The following is a 21102-nucleotide window of genomic DNA, read 5'->3' on the forward strand; positions in this document are numbered from 1 at the left end:
AATGCCTTGAGTGCATGATGGAAGCGATGCATGGGGTGTGATACAGGTTTTTTTTGGACAAGCTTGGATGGTTACAGTGACTTAAATCAGGCCCTAGTTCTTGTGAGAGGCAACAGGGTCTGGCTGTGGGCAGAGCATGGGCCTGGGGGCCAGGCACCCCCTGTGTTTCCATTTGAGTTTTGCCTATAACTTGCTGACTGCCTTCCAGCAAGTCACTTTTACCCCTCCGTTTCAATTTCCCCATTTATAAAATGGGGATAATAATACTTACCTACCCTACAGGGTGTTGTGAGGATTAATTAGTTGTTGGTACAGCTCTTAAAAGATGTAAATAGCCATATAAATGCTGGATGTTATCATTATAACGAGAAGCACACAGCACTGTAAGAAAAGAAACGGTCTCCAAATAGGTTGTATCTGCCATTATGACCCTCCTCAAGAGTAGCTTGTGGGGTTTATTTGATACATCAGCAAGCATCAGACTTCCAAATCCATAGTTTGATGCTCTGTTGCAGCAGTTAAGAGGTTTTTTTCTTTCTCTTCCCAGTTATTTATTATAGGCAGTGCAAGTTAGAGAAACAAGCCCAGGTAAACATATGTAGTGGTCCTGCTTGAATAAGCGCTTACTTTTATGATGTTTATGTTAAATATATAAAGATCATTAGGAGGACAAGGTGACACAGCCAGTTATTTTGATAGCCTCGAGGCACTTCACCACTGACACCTGGTGTTGAATTCCAATTGGAAATGACCCAAGTTGTCGTCAAAGTAGGAAGTTTGTGTACCTAAACCTCAAATTCCAGAAAGCATTTAATAATAGAGATGACAGTGATGATAATCTGCTCTTTGACAGCACTTCCTTAATTATAGTGTGCAGTTTGGAACCTAATGTGAAAGGGGGGGAAAAAACCCAAACCAAAGCAAAAACCAACCAGGAGGGCTCGTCAGGGTTCCTCTGACATGCCAGAGTCACTGGTGCCAGCAACCAGAGCTCTAGTAAGTCATCTCAGCAGTCTAGTAGTGAAGCTCTGTTGCTAGGAATGTTAAAATGCCCACCCAAGAGTAAAAATCCTGTCTCTATAACTCATTGTACAAAGTAGGACTCTCACCATTGTCATCGAAGTCACTGGGTCAGATCTGATTTCTTTTTTTCCCCCTGTATGAAATGGGAAAAAAACCTGCTGTTCATAGATTTCTGTTTAATAGTGTTTGCCAGACAAAGTCGAATTTTCACAGCACAAGTTCTATAGCTTGAGAGTCCTATTCACTCAGCATTTATTTTATAGGTCTTTTATCCACCCTTTCTGGCTTGGAAAAAAAAAAAAAGAAAGAAAGAAGGGAGAAAAACCAGGGAATTTACCCACTTAAAGTAAGCTTTGCATCAAAACTCTCTTCTGGGTTTTTTTTGTAGTGTTAATGAAATCCAAAGAAGACATTAATAATGATCTTCAGACACCGACCTCGTACAATGAATATTAACAGCTAAAAAATGAGAAGTATTTCCCACTCCAGCAGGAAATATATACTTCTCTTTCAATAAATATGGGTCCTGTCAGGTAATATTTTATAGTGAAGTGTGATCTAGTGGTATGAACGTATGTTTGAGAGCTACAACTGTTTGTCTTGTAATTCTCCAGCTTAATTCTCCATGCATTGCATGAAGATCTTTTTGTGTCTGGTACCTCATGCAGTTGCTAGAAGGTGTTGAGTTAGTTATGTCTGCAGTGATTCTGGAGGAGGAGAAATTGGATTCCTGGTGCACAATGGGTGAAGTATTGTCTCGGAATACGTAGTAAACCTTCAAGTCCTGTTTGTATAGGTGAACAATGCCTGACCCCTCTGTATCTCGGCAACCAACCTGGGAAATGCATGGATGTTGGGGTTTTATAGTGCTTAGGTACTGTGGGTTTGTTGTTTATTTTCGACTGTAGGTGAACAAGGAAATTCAGAGTAGGTCCCACTTTGAAGTTGCGGTGTGGTCTAAGGACTTCTGAGGCCACTGAAATCAGCTACTTCTATCCAAGTTAGGGTAAAGTCAAGAATTAACATATTTTGATTTCATGTTCAACCATTTAGATAAATAGGTTTCCATTTGTATATTCTTCAGAGGCATAAACCAAACCAGATGGTGTGCAATATTCAGTTCACTTTGTCAGGAAACGTTCATACCATTTCCAAACCAACCTGTAGAGGCACCAGCTCAGTTTGCCATGGAACACAGTGTTGGCAGGTGGGTGGGTTTAGTGAAAGAAATACAGAGAGGCTTTCCCCAGATCACCCAAAGTTGGGCTGGAAGCAGCTGTTGTCAACTTCTGGTTGTGTTTAATATGAAGTCTTTCAGGAGAAGAAAGGTTCCTGTGCCAAACACGTAACTTCTAAAGACCCTTCCATGGGATGGAAGAGCACGTGCCGCTCAGTGTTGCTATTGCTATAGGAGATGCAGCCCCCTTCAACTCTCTGATAAAGCTGTGCCTGATAAAATGTGTTTTATTTTGGCATTATTGTGTATTTTGCTCTTGTATGTGCTTGCTGGCCACATAAATGTCTAACATTTTTAGTTTAGCTAAGTTACTAGCAGGGATATCTTGTGGCAGGAAGTCCTGTAGTGTATTTGTTCACTGTAAAAAACCCTGTTATCTGTTTGGAGTTTGCTGCTGTCTGATTTAATTAATTACATCATTAAGTTCTTGACCAAAACAGGCCGGAAAGTTTTATATTCTACATGCTTTTAGGGGGCTTTGCCATGCCTTACCAACACATGGGGTTTAATAACCAAAGAGTGCTCAGCTTCATTAAGTGGTTCAGTAGAACTTGATAGCACAGAGGATCATGTTACCCGTCTGCTACCATTTCTGCCTGCAAACAGTTTTGGACCCCTGTGAAAAGAGAAAGTTGAGTTTTGCAGTGTTCTGAGTTATATTCCCCTTGTATTTGAAAAGAAGCACCTTGCAAATGGGATTCTGGCTGGTTATTATTATCTCTATATGTAGATGACTCTCGAATAATAATGTGTACAGGGATTTCTGATGAAGGATAGGGAGGAAGATGATTGAAGGCAGTTACAGATGGAAGTCACAGATTCCTCTTGTATGGTGACAGTTTCCAAGCTCTCTACAGCAGATTTTTCTCTGGCCTAATATGTAGTTTATCATATTTCTCTCACTTTTTATGACTGATTTATCTTTGCTTTGAGTTCTTTTTCTGAGAACGCTTACAGCACCCAGCAATGAATAAATGTAAATGATTATTTATGGTTTGTGAAAAATGACTCAGTATTTTCTTTAATTCATTATAGTGATGAGAGGATTTCTGTAGTATACAAATATGTTTATTTCAAGCCGTTTTGTATGGTGTAGAAACCATTCTGTTGGCCACTGAGTCTCGTTTAAAAGAGCACGGGTATTGTTTCCAGTGGGACGTATGGAATCCATGCATTTTGGGGTGTATACTACAACCAGGTCAATTTGGGGCTTGCAGGCTTTTCTGCTGGGTTTGTTGCATGTAGTGTTGTTGTTTTCTTTCTTTTGGGGGGACATGATCCAAAATGTAAAGCAAAACTTGTGGGAGGCATGCAAACCTACTGGCGTATCTGTTGAGAGTGGAAGGAAAAATGCTTCTTCAGACCCTTGTGAAGCAATATTGCTTAATTAACCCTACTTAAGCCCTACCTTGTGAAAAGGTTAATGGGATTTTTAATGACCTTAAGTGGTCAAGGCCTCAATTTTACATTTCTTCTGAAAGAAAATGGAAAATAGAACAAGAAAGCTGTTCAAACTTCAGTGAATCTGGGAAAAAATAGGTTTACAGCAATAGTTCAGGTCATTTCCTGTTTCATTTGAAATGGTTTACCCATTCCTTACCTGGGATCCATTGGCATCATAGTGGCTATCTGATGCACCCAGTGGCCACTAACAGGATCTGTGTGTAGACTGCAGCTTTGCTTCCTTGCAGGGTGAAGGGTCCATTGCTCTGCAGTGACTTTGCACACAAAGAGCCAGAACGGAGATGCCAGAATGGAGATGCAGCACATCATACCCTCACCCCAACGCCTTCCCTAGTATTCTCTCTGTGTGGTACAGACCGTAAGCTGTGCTTCTCTCTTTCCCTCTAGAGATAAATACTTTATCAGTGCTCTTCTTTCTGCCTTCACAGGCACCAACTGCCCTTTCTTTGAACAATAGCTAAACTGGTCCATATCCAACTAAACTCTCACTATAGAATCATAGAATGGTTTGGGTTGAAAAGGGTCTTAAATTCATCTAGTTCCTGCCACAGGCAGGGACACATCACACTGGTTTTCATCTCTGATGTCTGCTGCTTTTGTTTAAGACCCAAGGAACAGTTTGTACACCCAGTTTGTCTACCTTCCCCAGCTATACCCATAACTCTTGGAAAGGTCTTGTGTTGACCATGTCCCTAGCAGCTTGGGTTCAGCTGCAGCCCGTTATAGAGCATGGGCTCATTCTCTCTGTCTGATTTTGTGTCAGCCCGATCTCACTGCATCTGTCTTTGCTTTGAAGTTTTGTGAGCACTTGGCTGGATTTGGGTGGCTCTGACCTTGTTGTGTCATACGCGATTCTTCAATATAATCCTGTTCAAAAAGTTATCAAGTTGTTGTTATTGCCACAAACAAGTGGTATAATATAAGTGCATCCATTTTTGAAACATTACTATTACTAGTAATAATTGTATTTCCATTCCCATTGTGCTGTCTGTCTGCATGTTTCACAGTGGTTTTCAGACCTCATTAATGAATGGAATCAGAATAATGGCTTTGGTGAAGTAGACAAATAGCGTTAATAAATTGAGAGTTTATTTTTGAAGCAAGGTTTCTCCAGCTGATCTAATCTGAGCTGCACTGGTAGTGCATATGGAGACAAAGGTGCTCAAGAAAATAGAATTAAATAGTCTTTAGGCTTTATCTGTTAAAGTCTAAAGACTTAAAGATCAGCTGATAGGTGATCGTTGCTTTTCCCATGATATAAACCCTAAGTTCTTCCTATATGCTTGCAAGAATGCCCATGATTAATTTACTTTGCTACTTGTTTTCATTAAGCAATTTCAGGTAATTTTCACACATTTACTTGAAAAGGCACTTGAGCTACAGGTACATATTGGGGTACATATTGGGCACTTGAGCTACAGGTACATATTTCAGGGTATTCTGACTATGAAAGGGCAGTAATTATGCAGCTTATGTGGAAGATACCATGCATTAGTAGAGCTCTAGTAGAATTATGGCTGTTACTCTTCATGAGCTGGCCTCAGAGGGTGATACAGATGTTCTGCCTGGCAGAAAACATACACACCCATACACGCATAGTAATCATTGCATTGTAAGAGTTAATTAATAAGAGAGATATTGCTTGTGAACAGTCAATACAGCAATGCATTCATCCACAGGGTCAGGAAAGTGCATCCTTTGAATTTATCTAATTTAGTATATGGCAGAACACTTTGAGTGCTGCAGATGAAGGTATTAATTGCATTAAAAACCTGTTCATAATTAGGTTTGGAATGTAACTGTAATCCCTGGGATCAATGGATCCTGACACCTACCAAGTGGCGGGAGGGTAAAACCTTTTATAACCCCGATGAATGCTTGTGTGTGTCACATCCTTATTACACAGAAGAGTAGACGTTAAAGGTTGGGGAGTGGAACTCAGGTGCTGTACAATTTGAACTCACTGCAGTGGTGTCGTGTTTTGTTCCTTTGGGCCCATGTCAGCAGTGGCGTGATTGTTAGGAATTCCCTTGAAGCCAAAGAAGTGTTTCAGGATGCTGAATTTTGCATTATACTTTTGGGCTTGGCACTGGCAAGAGAGCAAAAGAATTAAGTTTCTTCTCAGAAGTCCATGGCATAAACTTTGGCTATTGCTTCTTTGTGGCATGTGAGCACCTCTCTGAAAGTGTGCATTCCTTATAGCTGGTGATCATATATATATATATATATATATATATGTATACGCATACATATGGAGAAGAATACAATTACTTTATGCAAGTCAAACTCAGGGGAATTAAACATGGCCACAGTCCCTTGTTCCAAAAGCACTCATTAAACCTTCAGGTTTTGAAAATGAAACTCTGTCCACATAATGCTTTCTTTCTGCGTGAAAATAACCAGCAGAGAATCTTTCTTTACTACCTGAGGTAGGAGGCAGGTATACATATATATTCATGTCATTCTCTGTACATGTTGTATGTGTGTCTATTGTCACAGTCATTCAGACATGCAAACACTATGCACACAGAGCGCAGCAGTACATGCGGTGCTTCCCGAATGCAGATAAGTACAGGCACAGTTCCTGTAGAACACGTGCATGCTGTATCCGTACAGAAAGACACTGTAACCTCAGAGTTTATTAAATCAAAAGGAGCATTTAAAAATTGCTTAACTTAAATGGTGTGTCACTTCAAGCTGATTTGTGGGAAGCTGTTAAATAAGTCTTCCTGTCTCCCCAAAAACACCCCAAGGATCAGTTCTCTAATGTACTGTTCTGCCATCAAATCTGTACAAACAAGTATAAATGTTTAAAAAGTAAAGAATCCTAATCAAGAGACGGGAGCCTTGTGCTGCTTAATAAATCCTGCCTTCAATTTATTTGTCTAGTATTACAAAGGCAGAGGAGATATCAATTAATATAGGCAAAGAGGACCCATAATTTATAATTAACTGGCAAGTGGTTTGTAACAAACAGCAGCACTGAATCTAATAGCCAGTAGAAAAATAACTAGTGTTGATTTGTCCCTCGGCAAATTAATAGAGTGCTTATCAATGACAGGGTTACATAAAACTGCTAAATAAATAATCATCAGTGAGTTAGAGTGAAGCAGATCTTTAACAAGCTTAATCTGAACCTCTTGACATCTGTAGACTATGAAGAGATTAAATACTAAGAAAGGGAAGCTGCACTATACACATTGTAAGCATGCTCAGTAGCTGTGCAAGATCATGTTCTTAGGTAATGAGAAATAAGGAAACATTTTTATTACAGAATTACATTGAAAAATGATTTTCATTATAATTAGACTGAAAATTATAAAAGGTATATCAAAGAAACGCTGAATTGGAATTAACCAGATGAGAATGGCACTACATCTCTGAGCAATGAAAACACATCAGCGCAGCCGGGTTTGATATATTTTTGGCTCAAGGATTTTTCTGGGGTTTATTACTCACCTTTGTCCATTCCTGGTTTCTGTGTCACTTCTGCTGATATTCCCTGGTAGCTCACTTAAATCATCGCAACAGCTAAGCAGTGCACCTGATTTTCAGAATGTGTCTTATTTATGAGCCTGGAGATATATATATATTGGATATAATTTCTAGACATGTTTTACTTTTATAAAGGCTTTTTGTGCAATAAGTCTATGTATGAAGGTCTCTCCAGTCCTTGCTTAATGAGAATATGAGTCAGTTTTGGGCTGGAAAGCTCACAGATCTCAGAAGACCCAGCTAGAGCCATGCTGGGGAATCTTAAAAGGCTTTGTCTCCAAGTGGACATGTACAGCAATATTCTTCCCAAGCAAGGGGAGAGCAGAGGCTGTTTTTCATTGTGCTTGATGCACAGGGATTGCAGATGTAACACAGATCCTGTAGGGTCACCAGTAGCTCCTTGCGAGACAGCTGGTAACCGGTTTATGGCTGTGTCTCCTTTGCAGGTGTTTTGGCATCAAGGAGGAAAGGGCTGTCCTCTCTAAGACAGCTCTGAATTAGACTGGAGCGTGAATTCCAGGGAATTAATTGCTCCTGGTTTTTCCTGGAGTGCTCTGTCCTTTCTCTGGCTCTGAGAAGAAAGGCATTTTAAGCCAGTGATACTGCCATCTCTTTGGGACGGCGAGGCAATGTGCGAGCAAAGACAGAGCTGAGTAATTCCATCAGAAAGCTTTGTTAGAACTTCCAGGAGTTTGATCTGGAGCAGAACCTGACCTGCAGTGAAGGGCTGCAAGTCCTTTTTTGTGTGTGAACGCAAAGCTGCCCTGACACAGGCGGGCAACATCTGGGGAAGAGCATCCTTTTGGGAGCTCACACCTTCTTGTCCATCTCTTGTAACCCCCCTCATCCTAAAGGAGCAGAAGGACTCCTACTGTATTACTACTCATTCAGGGGAAGTTTCTCTTCTAATCTTTTCAAACGTGACAATGAGGCAGTCCAGGTACCAGAGATAAGTAGCTTGATGAGTCTGAATTACCTTAGGTGGTGTTATGAATAGGAACTAATCGTCTGTCTGCAGAGGAGATCTTCCTGGTGAGGAGACTAATTTCATCCTTTTCTAGCTTCATAGGTTTGGGGTGTGTGTTTGTTTGGATTAGGCTGTAGATTTCCTCGAACCTATTTATCGGTGCTAGCAAAGAACATTATGAGCAAAAGAAAGTTATCTTTACATCCAGCATCTCTTTTGCCCCTTTTCTAGACTCTTCTCCCTGTAAAGGCTGAGAAAGAGGGAATTTTTGGGACCCCACATGCAACAAAGGCAATTTTTTCCTAGTGTAATCTCAATTTTCTCTCTCCCCTTCTTCTCCCCCCACAAAAGTTAAGCCTCTCTCAATATTGATAACACTATGTATTTAAAAGCAAGAAGCTTCTTCTTGCTTTGGGTTTGGCAGCATCTTAGCCTAATGCAGAGCAGGTCCACCCCTACTTAGCTCAGTGCAAGCTGAGTAGTATCTTTAAGATCACGTGCTGTGTATACTGCTTGGTTTATGTCTGTGTATCACTGTGATTTGTCACCCTCTGCTATTTTTTACAGATTGTTCCTAAATTTAGTAGAATCCTCCTCCAGCTCCTCCAACCGCAAAGAGCTGCCTGCTGGCACACAACTGTATCACTCACACTGGGTTAAATCAGGAACGAGCGAGTTCAGAAGAATGTATTTTTCTGTTGTGTAATATCATAGCATCGTGCTATTCTAGAGCAAACTGTACCATATCTGTTTATGGGTCTGTTTATGGATCTCCATTCATCCTACATCAGGTGGGCCTAGAGATTGACAAATGTTTGTTTCCTTGGTAGCAGTTGTTTCACATCACGTCTGTGATGTCCAGATTCCTGTATGGGAGCAGGGTGCTGTTGCTATCCACCTCTACCATCTACTCTGTAGAGACTGTTTCTGGCCTCATAATTGTTTTGTGTTCCAAAGAGCACCTTTCACAGGAGCATATCATGAATCAAAGTGTGAGCTTTTGCAAGGCTGGAAGGAGTGTTGTAAGTGGGAGACGTTCTGCTGCTGTGTGTCAGGTTGAGCTGAGACAGGCAGTGCACTGGAAAGGAGAGGTTTTCTGTGTGCAGTAACAGGTAGATGGTGATATGGAGCAGAATCTGTGGAAAAGAGGATGTTAACTGTGAAAAATACTACTTTGAGTGGGTGAGTGCCTGTGGAGACATCAGCAAGGAGATGGGGTACGTGGTGTACTGCGTTCTTCTCATGGCACTCATGCAGTGACTGCCCCAAAATTCAGCTTTTTGAAGCGGGGTTTGGGATATATATAGAAGTAATATATATATATATATGTGTGTGTGTGTGTATATATATACTTTTTTAATAAAGGAAATGTAGTAGCTTTGCACATTGCTGTCAACACTGTGGTAGGATCGCCCACGTCTAAGGTGCGATCAGGGAGGTTACAGGGCATTCATCAAAATCAAGCTGATGCAAGCATGAGTACTCTCAAGAATGAGGCCTTTTATGCTGGCAAAAATGCTGAAGGCTGAAAAGGGGCTAATTTATTTAAATTATCTGTATACATGTCAAGCCCCATAGTTTTTCCAGAGGAAGCTGACAATTGCAAGTTAAAGAAAGCTTTTCTTAAACATAACAACAAAAACCTAAGAGAGAAGGTTACACCAGGAAGCCCGAGCACCTGAGACAATAAGCATCTGTAGGGATGCAGATGAACAAAAATCCAGTTTTCTGCTATTAAGCTTTTAAATGTCAGTAAATGGCAGTTTAGTAGTTCATTTGCTAATAATGATTACATTTCTCATTAAAATGTTTCCATCATTATTCTTCAGGTAGGAAAGTGTAATTCAACGATTGTTACATCAATTATACTTAAAAAGCTCATTAAAATACTGAAATATTATCTCTCATAGCCAGAGTACTTTAAGAGTACTGTACTAATTACAAACGGAATAAACTCTTGTAATATCACCCTTTGAATTGATGCCTTATAAATTCTTAATGCAAAGCTAACATATAAAGTGTAAATCAAATATATAGATCCAATAAAACAAAACCTTTTTAATCTTGTTTTACCTTCAGAAGGGTTCTGATTATTGTAATTAAATAATGCATGATATAATAAAGATCTAGGATGTGTGATTATTTCATTGGCAATTGAATATTGGTGCTTTTTTATTTATGCGAGCAATTTATCATAGGCAATATGCATCAAGCATTAAAATATTGATACAATTATACCTATCCTGCTGAACCAATAAAGAAACCTGTGACATGGTTCTGCTGATGATACAAGGATGGTTTGAAATCCTTGTTAAATTTTAATATTCTGATGTGCTGGGTTATGCTAATTCTGGTACAGAATAATATCTCGTGTATCTGCTCTTCTGCCTTTTATTTGTGTGCGATTACAAATCCAGCTTCACTTAGCATGGCTCGCAAGTACCGCTTTGCTTGCTGCTCCATTGGTCACTCCTAGGAAGAAGCGTTAAAAGACAGCTTTGATTTTCCCCTTTGAGAGTGGAATATTTTGCTATAAATACAACTGTTTAATTCTGCTGCTATTTGCTGTTATTGTGTCTAAGAGTTTTGCAAAGGCCTCTGGCCCAAGTCAGGAATAACTTGCCTGTAGTCAGTGGATTTAGTAAGGCTGGTTTCAAAGCAGATGCATTTTCATTATTGTCCCACTTTCTTAAGCCTACTATCACGGTGTCAAGATGAAACATGAAAGGAACAATCAGCTTTTCGGTTGGAACAGCAACTGCCAGGTCAGATGTAAATTGTGAAATTGGGCAGAATTTCCATATCTTTAATCTTCTAAACCTGGTTTCTTTGTAAAGGAACTAAAAAGCTGTACTTAATAGGCCAGTAATTATTTTGCCACTTTCATGCAGGTAAGCTGCGGTGCAGAGGACTACTTAAGGCTGTCTACTGAGCTAGCCTCGTCAGTCAGTTGAAAGTAAGTGTATACTTAACAGCCCACAACCAGAGCGCTGGGTGCCCACCTTCATTTGCTATTTCAGCCAAGTCAACTGTCATGTAGAGACTTGTATCTCCTTGAACAGGGTCACGCTGCCGAAGTTTGTACAGGATGAACCTATCCCACCGTTCACATGGTCTAATTAATTTTTTGAGGGAACATTCCCAGCATGTGACACGTTTTAGCAGCACAAAGAAAACAAAATGGCCTAAACCAAATAGTTGCATCTGTGCTGGCTTTCAGAAATGCCCTTTGGTTATCACTGTTCTTTCAAGTGAGGAAAGAAATTGCAAGCGTCTGAATAAACAGCAGCAGAAAGATCAAAAAGTGCCAGCAAAACATAAGGATTGTATAGCTATGGGTGAAATGAAGCCCATTGCTGAGGGTCATCCTTGAACAGATTCAGGATTTTCAGAGCCCCAGTAGTGAGTTTTTCACTTCATGAAATTATAAACCCATCATTTACATGTCTGATTCACCACGTTGATGAGCACAGCCTGCGAAGTGTTGAACACTTGGTCCTCTTTATGCTCAATGAAGGAAGAAAGCATTTAGTATCCTAGAAAATCAGAAGTTCTGGTTTTCCATAGCTCACCATGAACTTAATCATGGGGTTTTGCATTCTCATAAGAGAATTTTTCTCTTCACTAGATGTACTTGTTTTTCCTCAGTAGATACTGCCTGATCATCACAAGTGTTTCTATGTTATATTTACGAGCTCCTAGCTTAAATTAAAATCAAGCTGTCAGAATGAATAGTCCAATGACCAACAGCTGGTATCAAGGCAACTACTGAATTTCAGATAAATATAACCTAAGTGGGTAAAGAGGAACGTTTGAATATCAGGGAGTTTTTAAATCCAAAATTGAAAGCTTTCATGGAATAAATAATGGGAAAAAAAGAGAGTTAGTTAATGAAGTAGTTTGCTTGCTAATTGAGTTTAAAAAATGCAGTAATTTGTAGGCATATGCTGGTGTTTATGGTTAATTCCTGTTTCCCTCGCCCCCAGCTTACAGCCAGGAACTATGAAGGGACCACATAATCACAGTGCTGTCACATGGATGACAGTCTGAGGACCCCATGCCTCTACCCACTTGCAATTTGTGGGCACTTTAACGCCATTACTACGTGTGCATATTACCCTTCTGTATGTACATATGTAGGAGCATCAATGTTCTAAAGCAAACGGGTGGTGATACTTGGTAGATAAGACTATTTTCATTCTCATGTCCATGTATATGCCTTGTTTGAAATTGTTTTGCTCGTTGGTCTGCGTTGTCTCTCTACTGCAGTTAATTGGGTGATGGTTGAGAGAAAGGAATTGGTAACGTGTAGCTTTGAATCATTCGTTGTAAAGAAATAAAGATTCTTGGGGCTTATTAGCACTGGGAAATATATTAATGGTTTACATGTTCAAGTAGCAGCCTGTACTGCAAATGTGCACCTTCCAATGTAGGTGCTTTTTCTCTATGAAAGTAGCTGATTTAGTCAGAAAGGTGACAGTTAGGACTCGTTGCAGGAGGAATTTTTTGCATCTTTGCAGAGTGACTTTTTTTTCCCTGTACTTTACCATAGTGGCTGTCCATCACAGTTGTTATGTATGCAGGCTGAGTGAGCCCGCGGGGGATCCTAGTTATTTACACTCTTTTTCAAGCTTCGAAGCTGTTATAATCATTCGCTGTCAACTTTGTGCTGACACTGAATTTTACTTTGTGGTTTTTTATGCTCGGTTTGGGTCTAAAATACTGGCATCCATACCCTCCACTGTAATTCTATGGGTGACTGAGTTGACCAGCAATATACAGTATTACTAACGGAGCTTTAGAAACCTGCTGCATATGGAGATTTCAGGATTTGTTGATTGTGGACAGTAAACAAAGTCCCCAGGCTTTACTCTTTTATCCAAGTGGTGGCCCTCAGGAATAAGCTGTGTACCGTGTTTCATCTCGTTGCATTTTCATCTGTGGAAGAAAAAAAAGTAAATATTATTTTCCTTTCCTCCAAAGCTGCAGAGTTAAAGCAGGAAAACTTTTTTCCATTGCATTTTTGATTTTCATACTCGCTTGTTTTTCTCCAGGCCTGTGTTTTAAGCAATGCATATTTGTCTGTGATCACCATATGTTTAGCATGAAGCTGCAGATAGTAGCGGAGCTGGTAATGGGCTAATACTTCAGATCCAAATTGAAATAATGTGTTGTGTGAAATGTTGGGAATAAATTATCATGAAAGAGCATGCGTTGACGAATATATTGGGTTTTTACACCCTTTTAGGTTTAGAAAGGCAAATTTTCATGCTTGTGCTTGAATGTCTTTGGTCTGCAGTACAGCGAATAAACTTCTTTCGTGTGTGCACTAAAACCTTTCCCTTATGAACAGGCCTCTTAACCTCAGATGCCATCACACTCCCTGATTCCTGCATGGTTAAAGGGGGAAATATTCATGTCCAAGTTACTGGCTCCCATATGAAATTTCAGGTGCTCTGGGGCCCAAAGGGAGCAATTGCACAAAATGATACGACCCTGTTCTTAACTGGACTTGAAATAAAACTGGTCAAGGAGCTTGTGTGCTTGGTCAATGTAATAACGTAGACAAATAATTACTGAGCAAATCAAACACACTTACACTTCAGATGATTTTGAAATATTATCTATAATCGGGCACTTCTGTGCTAGGAGGAAAGGTTAATAAAGTAATTTAAAAAAGATTGTGTGGAGTATTGCAGAAGCAGAAGAGGACTGGTGATCGTAATTGTTAATCTCCTGAAACACCAGTCCTCTACTGCACCAGGCGTATATTTTAGTACAACTCCGTATTGTTCATTCCACTTATTACTGTATTATACTGCTTAATTACCTTTTGTAAAAAATCTTATTTTAGTTTTCTTTAATAACAATTAATACTGATGGAAATATGTCAGAAGAAAAACTGTTTCAAAGTCCTACCCGCTAAGGGTTGAGGTTAATACATTTGCAGTAGATAGATGTTTGGAGGCTGAGTGACTACAGAAACTCTGTTGTGAAATACCACAATAATGTGGGTAAATACATCTTCCACTACTCTGTTTCTAGCACTGTTGAGCGTGGATGTAGCCTAGCAGAGAATACAACAAGAAAGAGTGAGGTTTTGCTTTCTGGTAGCTGTGATTAGTTCCTTTGAACCACACAGTTCATGATATTTCAGATAACCAGGATAAGATTATTACTTTTCTTTTAAGGCAAAGAAATGGAGATACAAGCTTAAGCAAATGAATGCTCTGTGTGCAGAAACACCTCATCTTAGTTTTAAGCTGTCTGTTGTTTACCAATGCTGTTACGTTCCTTAGGTAGAACCTTACTGAATGCAGCTGAAATTCATGCAGCCATCATGAAGCTGTACTTGGGCTCACAGTGGTTGAGGTTATAGAGATAGCTAAAGGTTATGGAGCAATTGGGAAGTTAGAATCTTCTTACCCTCATCCAGTGTCGATGAATGGGACTGCTGTGCCATTTTCTGGAGATGCCACAGGTTGTGCTGGTAGCAATTGTGTAGGTCTCTCTTTTGGGAAGACGGTGAGTTTTGAGATGGACATTTGTAATTTTGGCAGGAAAATGTTGTTCACACAGCATAACTTCACTGCCACTTGCCAATCCTGGTCATTCATGGCAAGAGAGAAAGAAAGAGAGGAGGAGTTGTGTGTGTGTGTGTGGTTTTTTTTCATGAGTTTGGGTTCATCTCTCACTCCTTTAAGTGTAGCTTCTCCTAGATACTGAAATGCTTCCATCAAGATAAACCCAGAAGCCTTCCTGTGGCCGTATACATTGCTAGCTACCCCACCAGTATCTCTGCGCCCACTGCTCATCTTTAACCCAGAATGCCACATTTACCTTGTAAATGGAGCAGAAGGTATGTAGCAATTTGAAATGTGGAGTCTACTGCAATTCCTGTTGTCTCCTGTGCCATTTGCCTCCTCTTGGATGGCTGTTTCCAGAAATACAGTGACAGCAGCTTGCAGCTCCTGCAGAATGCTTCCCCTGATTTATGGTAGCGTGGCTGCTGGTCAGGGTAGCAGGAGAACCAAGATGATGAATATTATGGTAAATATTTATAACAGTGAGTTTATTGTGCGCATATTACTATGGCTTGAATTGAAAGAAGTCTACTGCAAGCAGACGTGACTTTGTGAGAGAAACACAGGCCTGTTCCCCATCTCCAGGGGATATAATCCTGAGGATGTCTCAACAAATTGTTTTCTCTAGCGCATAATTTTGGCTGGTAGCAACTAATGTTGAATGAGAATACGGCTGTTTCTTGCATCTTCTTTAAAAATTCACCTGAGTGATTCAGTTCTGGTCGAAACAGCTTCTTGTTCTCTCATTTATAACACAAATATCTGAGTATGGTGTTGAGCTTTGTCATCTGCATAGTTCTATATCAAGATTGGAGTTTCCGTGTAACCGTTGGTAGATATAAGGTATGCGGGTAGGGAAGGAAACTGGATAACATCTATATGGGCTTTACATAATTAAGGCCAGAGTACAGCACAATGGGACTTTCTTTTTTGCAAATGAGAATCCAGAATTTCACACTCTGAATATGTGAGTTACAATACACTGAACAGGGTAGAAAAGCAATATAGTCATAGTAATTACTTTCATCTGGCAAAATATTTCAGTCAGCAACGACTAGCAATAAAGTCAAATGATCACCTTTAGTATATCTGTTACAAAAACAACTCTCTCAAATCAGAACAGCTTAAAATAGCCACTGGAATATAAAGCATCAGTTCTGGAGTCACACATTGCTTTCCTGTTTTCACGGGCTGTGGTACTCTCCAAACAATTGGCTTGAAATGCAAGGGATGGTTTCAGGCAAAGGGGGGGAAATTACTTCAATTAAAGATGCCTAAATGAAGAGAATACTATCCATCATGTTGCTACAAAAATAAAATCTAGTTTTTGGGCATTTAGGTTTTATACAAATCACTTATATCCTCTTTAAAAGAGATCTTTTTATTATTTTTTTTTAAATATATAAATATAGTGAATGTGAAACACCATTAATCCAGTAGTAATATCATCTGATAGTAGTTAATCCCTTCTTAGGGATAGCTTTGCCTGGTCCTTTGGAATATAGAAATGTGCTTTTACTGCTAGGCATTTTGTTCAAGCATCAATCAGTTCTTAATGCTTAATTGTCTTCTTTTTTGCCCCCTCTATAAAAGACCACCAAGTAAAATGAATACTGTCTTCAAAGATATTTCCTTGGGAGTCTTATTACATTCCTTAGCCAGTCATTTTGTATTCTAAGGTTATGGATCAAGGGCAGTGCCATGCCTGTGGTTTGGACTTGGCTATCTGCTGTGACAGGATGATGCAGACGTACCAGAAGATCCTAATCTGTCAGAGGAAGTCTATTAAGTTCAAGCCCCTAAGCTGTCTCAGCCAAATCAGTGATACCAAACTTACATTTGTTTTTGTGATGACCATTCATTTTGGTCAAATGAAGAAATTGCTAGTGTGGGTTTTGTGGCTCCAGGGGTGAAATCTATGAATGTCACGTATCTTTTAGCGCCTCTGCTCTCTCTGAAACATCATTGGGAATGCTTTTTAATGGGGGGGGGGGTGAAAAAACCCCCAACGCACAACCATTTTTTTATTGCAGCTGTTTATAAGTCACCTTGATGATAAAAAGTTGGGGAAAAGAAGCATTAGCTTCTATAGAAATAATTCTTTTTGCAGAATAATAGATAAGGTTGGGAAAAAAGCTAGGCTGTCTGCAGACAACTGTGTAGCAGGAAGAAAAAGCAGGTTTGAAATACATCCGGAAAGATTCATTGTGTTTTAAAATGGTAGCAAGCACTGTTACAGACTGTGGACCTTAGACTTGTTTGGGAAGCTGGGGACCTGGCTGGTTTTGAGGTCCACTGAGTGCAGGAGACTGAATAAGAGAAAGAAGTATTTTCCTGATATTTTCCTAATTTCATCGATGTAAATACAGTTTTTCAATTTGTTTAAATATCCACCATTATATACTAAGACATGTATCAGATGGTAGACCTTTTTGTGCTGATTTAGCCATAGAATTAAAAATACAGGGTAGATTTGGGCCATTTTGGGGGAGATAAGAACAAATTTCTTATTTTGTAGCTTTTGAGCTCCAAAGCATTTTCTGTCTCAGTAGTATTTGATATTTGGCAAATCTCTTTTGGCAGATTGTAAGGTAAAATTTGGTCCCTATTGAAGTCAGATTTTGGCCATACGCTTCAGTGAGATCTAGTTTACCTTCTGTACATAGTCCCTATTTGGCTGCTGCTTGTCTGGTAAGCCTTCCACCAAGGAAGATCTGAACTCGTGAATCCAGGGTGAATCCACATGATTTAGTGAATCTAAAGTATTATATTTGGTTGTGTTGGGAGTTTTCATCACTTCAGTGGGGCCATGCTCAAAGTAAAACTTGCAGACCAGATCAAGCAATAAATGGCAACATTGGGTTAACCTTCGGTATGCGAAGAGATGGTGTGTGCAGTTGTGTAGGTTGGGAAGGTGTTGTATCCCTCTGAAACGTTTCTGACACTTGGCTCAGCTTTTAATTTGCTCTGTTTTCCTTCTGGATGGGGCTGGTTAGAAAACTGCAGTCAAAACCATTGCATAAAGGGTGTGGAAAAGAGGAAAACAAGATCTGGTGGTTAGAAAACGTGAGTTTGATTATGCCATGCTGCACCCCAGCTTTATGAGCTCCGTTCTCCTACTGTTTAGTTAGAATTCTCACCATGGGAGAGTCTTATTTATAAGTTTATGTGGCTCTCCACTCCTCTTCCCATTCCTTTTGACCCTGCTCCTGTTCTCTCCTCCTCCCTGGTTGCCAGCTACTCTACTTAAGCCAGCTAATTCTTCAGGAGGGCCTGTTTCCTCAGGAATGTGAAATGGCATTCAAAATCCTGAGCTAATTCACCAAGTTCCACAACTAGCAATAACATCTGGATGCAAAATGTGTGAATGGAAAGCTCCTGCGAGAGGGATTAGGGAATAGATATAGAATGGAAAAAAACCCAAACTACTCAGGCTTTTTTGGTCACGTTTTTAAAAGTAGGCTATGTTTAGACTAATGGGGCTTTTTTTACCTAGGAAATTACACTAGAAAATTAATCTAATGAATGCCTTTCCTGCATAAGGGTAAGATAAACATGATTTTTAGGTTTTTTATAGCCAAATAATTTCAGAATGTGATGCATACATAAAAAGGAAGTGATTTTTTTGTGTACTTGCCTTTATGTAAAAAGGTACAAGGTGTGTCACTTCTCCTGGGTCTCTCAAAATGGATCGCTGACTGTGAGAGATAGTAATTAATACATGCTTTTGTGCAGGAAAATCAAGTTTGCAAAGATGTAGTTAGGGCCATTTGCTTCCAGAAAGGTAACATCGGAAGGAGAAAAAAGAGAAATATTTTTTAATTGTAGAAAGTGCTGAGTTATTTTAAAAAAAGGAATTTAATTTAAAAGCTAACCTTCCAAAACTTTATTCGTGTGCCTGCCCCTTTGTTCTCATCAATGCCTTCACTGGAAACACTGTTGTGAAGCCTAATAATAGGCAATGCCAGCACCAACTGTGTAAGTTCCCAAACAAGTTGGGCCTGAACTGTATGTTTGAAAACCAGCTTAAATTTATCCCCGTGCTCAGGAACCTGCAGGACTGTTGCCTGTCTCTCATCCCCATTCAGAGGGATATTAGCATGCATCAAGCTAAGGTGTGAATTTACAGCATCGTCGCAACACTGTGCTAAGTCTCACTCACACTTTTAAGCTTGCACTGAGAGCACCTTTGCGTGGTTTGCTTTAGCAGAAGTGGTTTCGGGGTGCATCTGCAATGCAGGTAAAATTTGCCTGAAATCAGTGTGCCTGAAGTCCACTGTATGCAGATGGCCTTGCAGACATCTCGTCACAGGGACCGCATCAATATTAACGCTGCTTCCGGCTTCTACTTTTGGAACCATGTATAGCTCAGCACTGCCACAGCTGCACTGCTGCCAGTTTAAAGGTGCAGTGTAGCCTTATAAATATACTTCTGAAATGGGTGAGAGCACTGTGTTTCCTGTCTGCACTCAAACACCGTCTTCTCTGGACCAGTTTGGACACCAGTCGCTAAGCACTGTGGGTTTACAGTTGATCTACAGAGTATGTCAAGGGAAAAAGGCAAGGCTTCACCATCCTTTGGTGTAAGGTCAAGCACATAGGTGGTTCAGTCTAACCTAGGCTGAGCTTGCCTATCTGAGTAGCCCAGATTAGGTTAGTGGGTGTTTCTGCCAAGGTCAGCAAAGCATTTCTCTTTCCTGGCTTTGACAAACTGGTGCTCTGCAGATCCACCTGCTGCTTCTGCAGTGGTTGCAGAAGAAAAAGGAGACTCCATGTTGCTCTGTGGGCTGGTACGTATTGGAAAATGCAATGTTCAGCTAAGTGGAAAAAAATCGGAGATCAAACCCCAAAATCAAACCTGCAGCACATTTTTGTTGCTGTCTTTGTGCTTCAAAAAAAGTATCTGTTCTCAAAATTAAAATGGTAGAAACCAAGCTGGTGAGCTCGCTCTAAAATGACATGTAAAGGTATTCCAGCTAACGGCTTCTGGCCCAAAAAAAAAAAGGCAAGAAACTGGGAAAAAATTACTATCTCAGATTCCAGCAGATTGGACTGATCCCTCATATTTCGTCTTTCCAGTCACTTGGATGTGGTGGTTAATCATTCATGCGTGTTTTGAAACTGAAGTTGCTGATTTTCTGCTTTGGACTGCATTTAGAGCAATCTGAGGGATGCTGTAACCCCGATTAGCTGGTTACCCTGGAGTGAAAAAGTGTCTTGCTACTGCAGAGATGTTGTGGGTACTTTGGGCACCCCTTGGAAACCCCCAGGAAAGTCCTTGCACTCCATTCCTGAATGAGCACAAAGAAGAAGTTCCCAAGACAGTTTCCTGTCAGGCAGAATACCCTGTGATATCGGCTCTTTCTGATTGCTCCTGCAGACTGGAGAAAAACCCTGTTTGTTTTTAAAGCCCCCATGTATGTGTACAGAACTGATTTGAATAATTTTAAACAAGTAGCAATATACGATATTGTTGCTTATGGCAGTTGAACAACTAATCTGCTTGATGCAGTGATACTAAATACGCTTCAGAGAACGTGTGTCAGTCGCCCGGTGTGTGTGTTAGAGCTCTTCAATAAGGCTTTAGTTATTTCAAGTCAGTATTTTCCCTTAGAATCCCCCCAGCTAGAAAATAAAATGAAAAGCCAAGCATCAACCTTGCATTTCAAATATAAACTGGAAACAAACCCAATTTACAATTCACTCGACGAAAATAGTTCTCTTCTGCTATAATTCAATTCACATTTGGTTTGTTTGAGGATTCATGTATTATAACCCTTCTTGCTCACACTTTGGAGTATCTTTGTTTGTTGCATCCACTAAAGCTGAGTTTTATTTCTTTTATTGTTATCATCTTTATTTTTCTGGGTTTACATTGTAAGTGGAGGCCTCCCCCTCCCGACAAGACCTTCCACCTGAGGGCAGCACAGTCATCAGCTCTCACTAACTTACGCAGAGTCAATCTTTCTCATCCCAGTCCAGCTTCATCGCAGTTCCAGGTCAGGTTTTGTTTTAACCCCCCCCTTACATTGTTTGCAATAATGAGATATGATCACTCTAACTTTTCAAACCTTTCAACTTCATTTGACTGGGAGCTGCATCCTTTACGTTAAAATATAGAGAATTTACCTCTGTTGTTCCCTGTGCCATTATAGCGTACAGCATCTTTCTTTGTCTTACCTTAATGTATTAATACTAGAAGTAGCATATGCAGAGCGAGGTGCTAGGAAGGGCTGGATATCACTATGAAGATGTATGCTTTTAACTTCATGCTATTCTAAATGAAACTGAACCTTTTTTTTTTTTTTCCTCCTATTCTGAGATTTCTTCTC

General features: G+C 40.0%; 2 long non-coding RNA genes across 6 annotated transcripts in view; one reads left to right on the forward strand and one right to left on the reverse strand.

The window, feature by feature from the left end:
* Positions 1 to 21102, forward strand: part of LOC134159067 (uncharacterized) — a 517675-nt gene that overhangs the window by 287974 nt on the left and 208599 nt on the right. The gene's annotated exons all lie outside the window — the stretch shown is intronic.
* The window catches only part of LOC134159058 (uncharacterized), a 21633-nt gene continuing 7108 nt past the window's right edge, over positions 6578 to 21102 (reverse strand). For 3 of the 5 annotated variants that reach the window (XR_009963018.1, XR_009963022.1, XR_009963016.1), the window contains 3 exons: positions 19799 to 19969; positions 12979 to 13124; positions 6578 to 8427 (listed from right to left, as the gene is read on the reverse strand). This is a non-coding gene — a long non-coding RNA (uncharacterized LOC134159058). The remainder of the gene's footprint in view (positions 8428 to 12978; positions 13125 to 19798; positions 19970 to 21102) is intronic. The other 2 variants (XR_009963017.1, XR_009963023.1) reach the window with 2 other exon arrangements.

The sequence above is a fragment of the Pezoporus occidentalis genome, unplaced genomic scaffold (genome assembly GCF_034315485.1).
Source record: "Pezoporus occidentalis ecotype Australia unplaced genomic scaffold, CSIRO_AGI_Poc_V1 ctg10, whole genome shotgun sequence".
Lineage (NCBI taxonomy): Eukaryota > Metazoa > Chordata > Aves > Psittaciformes > Psittacidae > Pezoporus > Pezoporus occidentalis.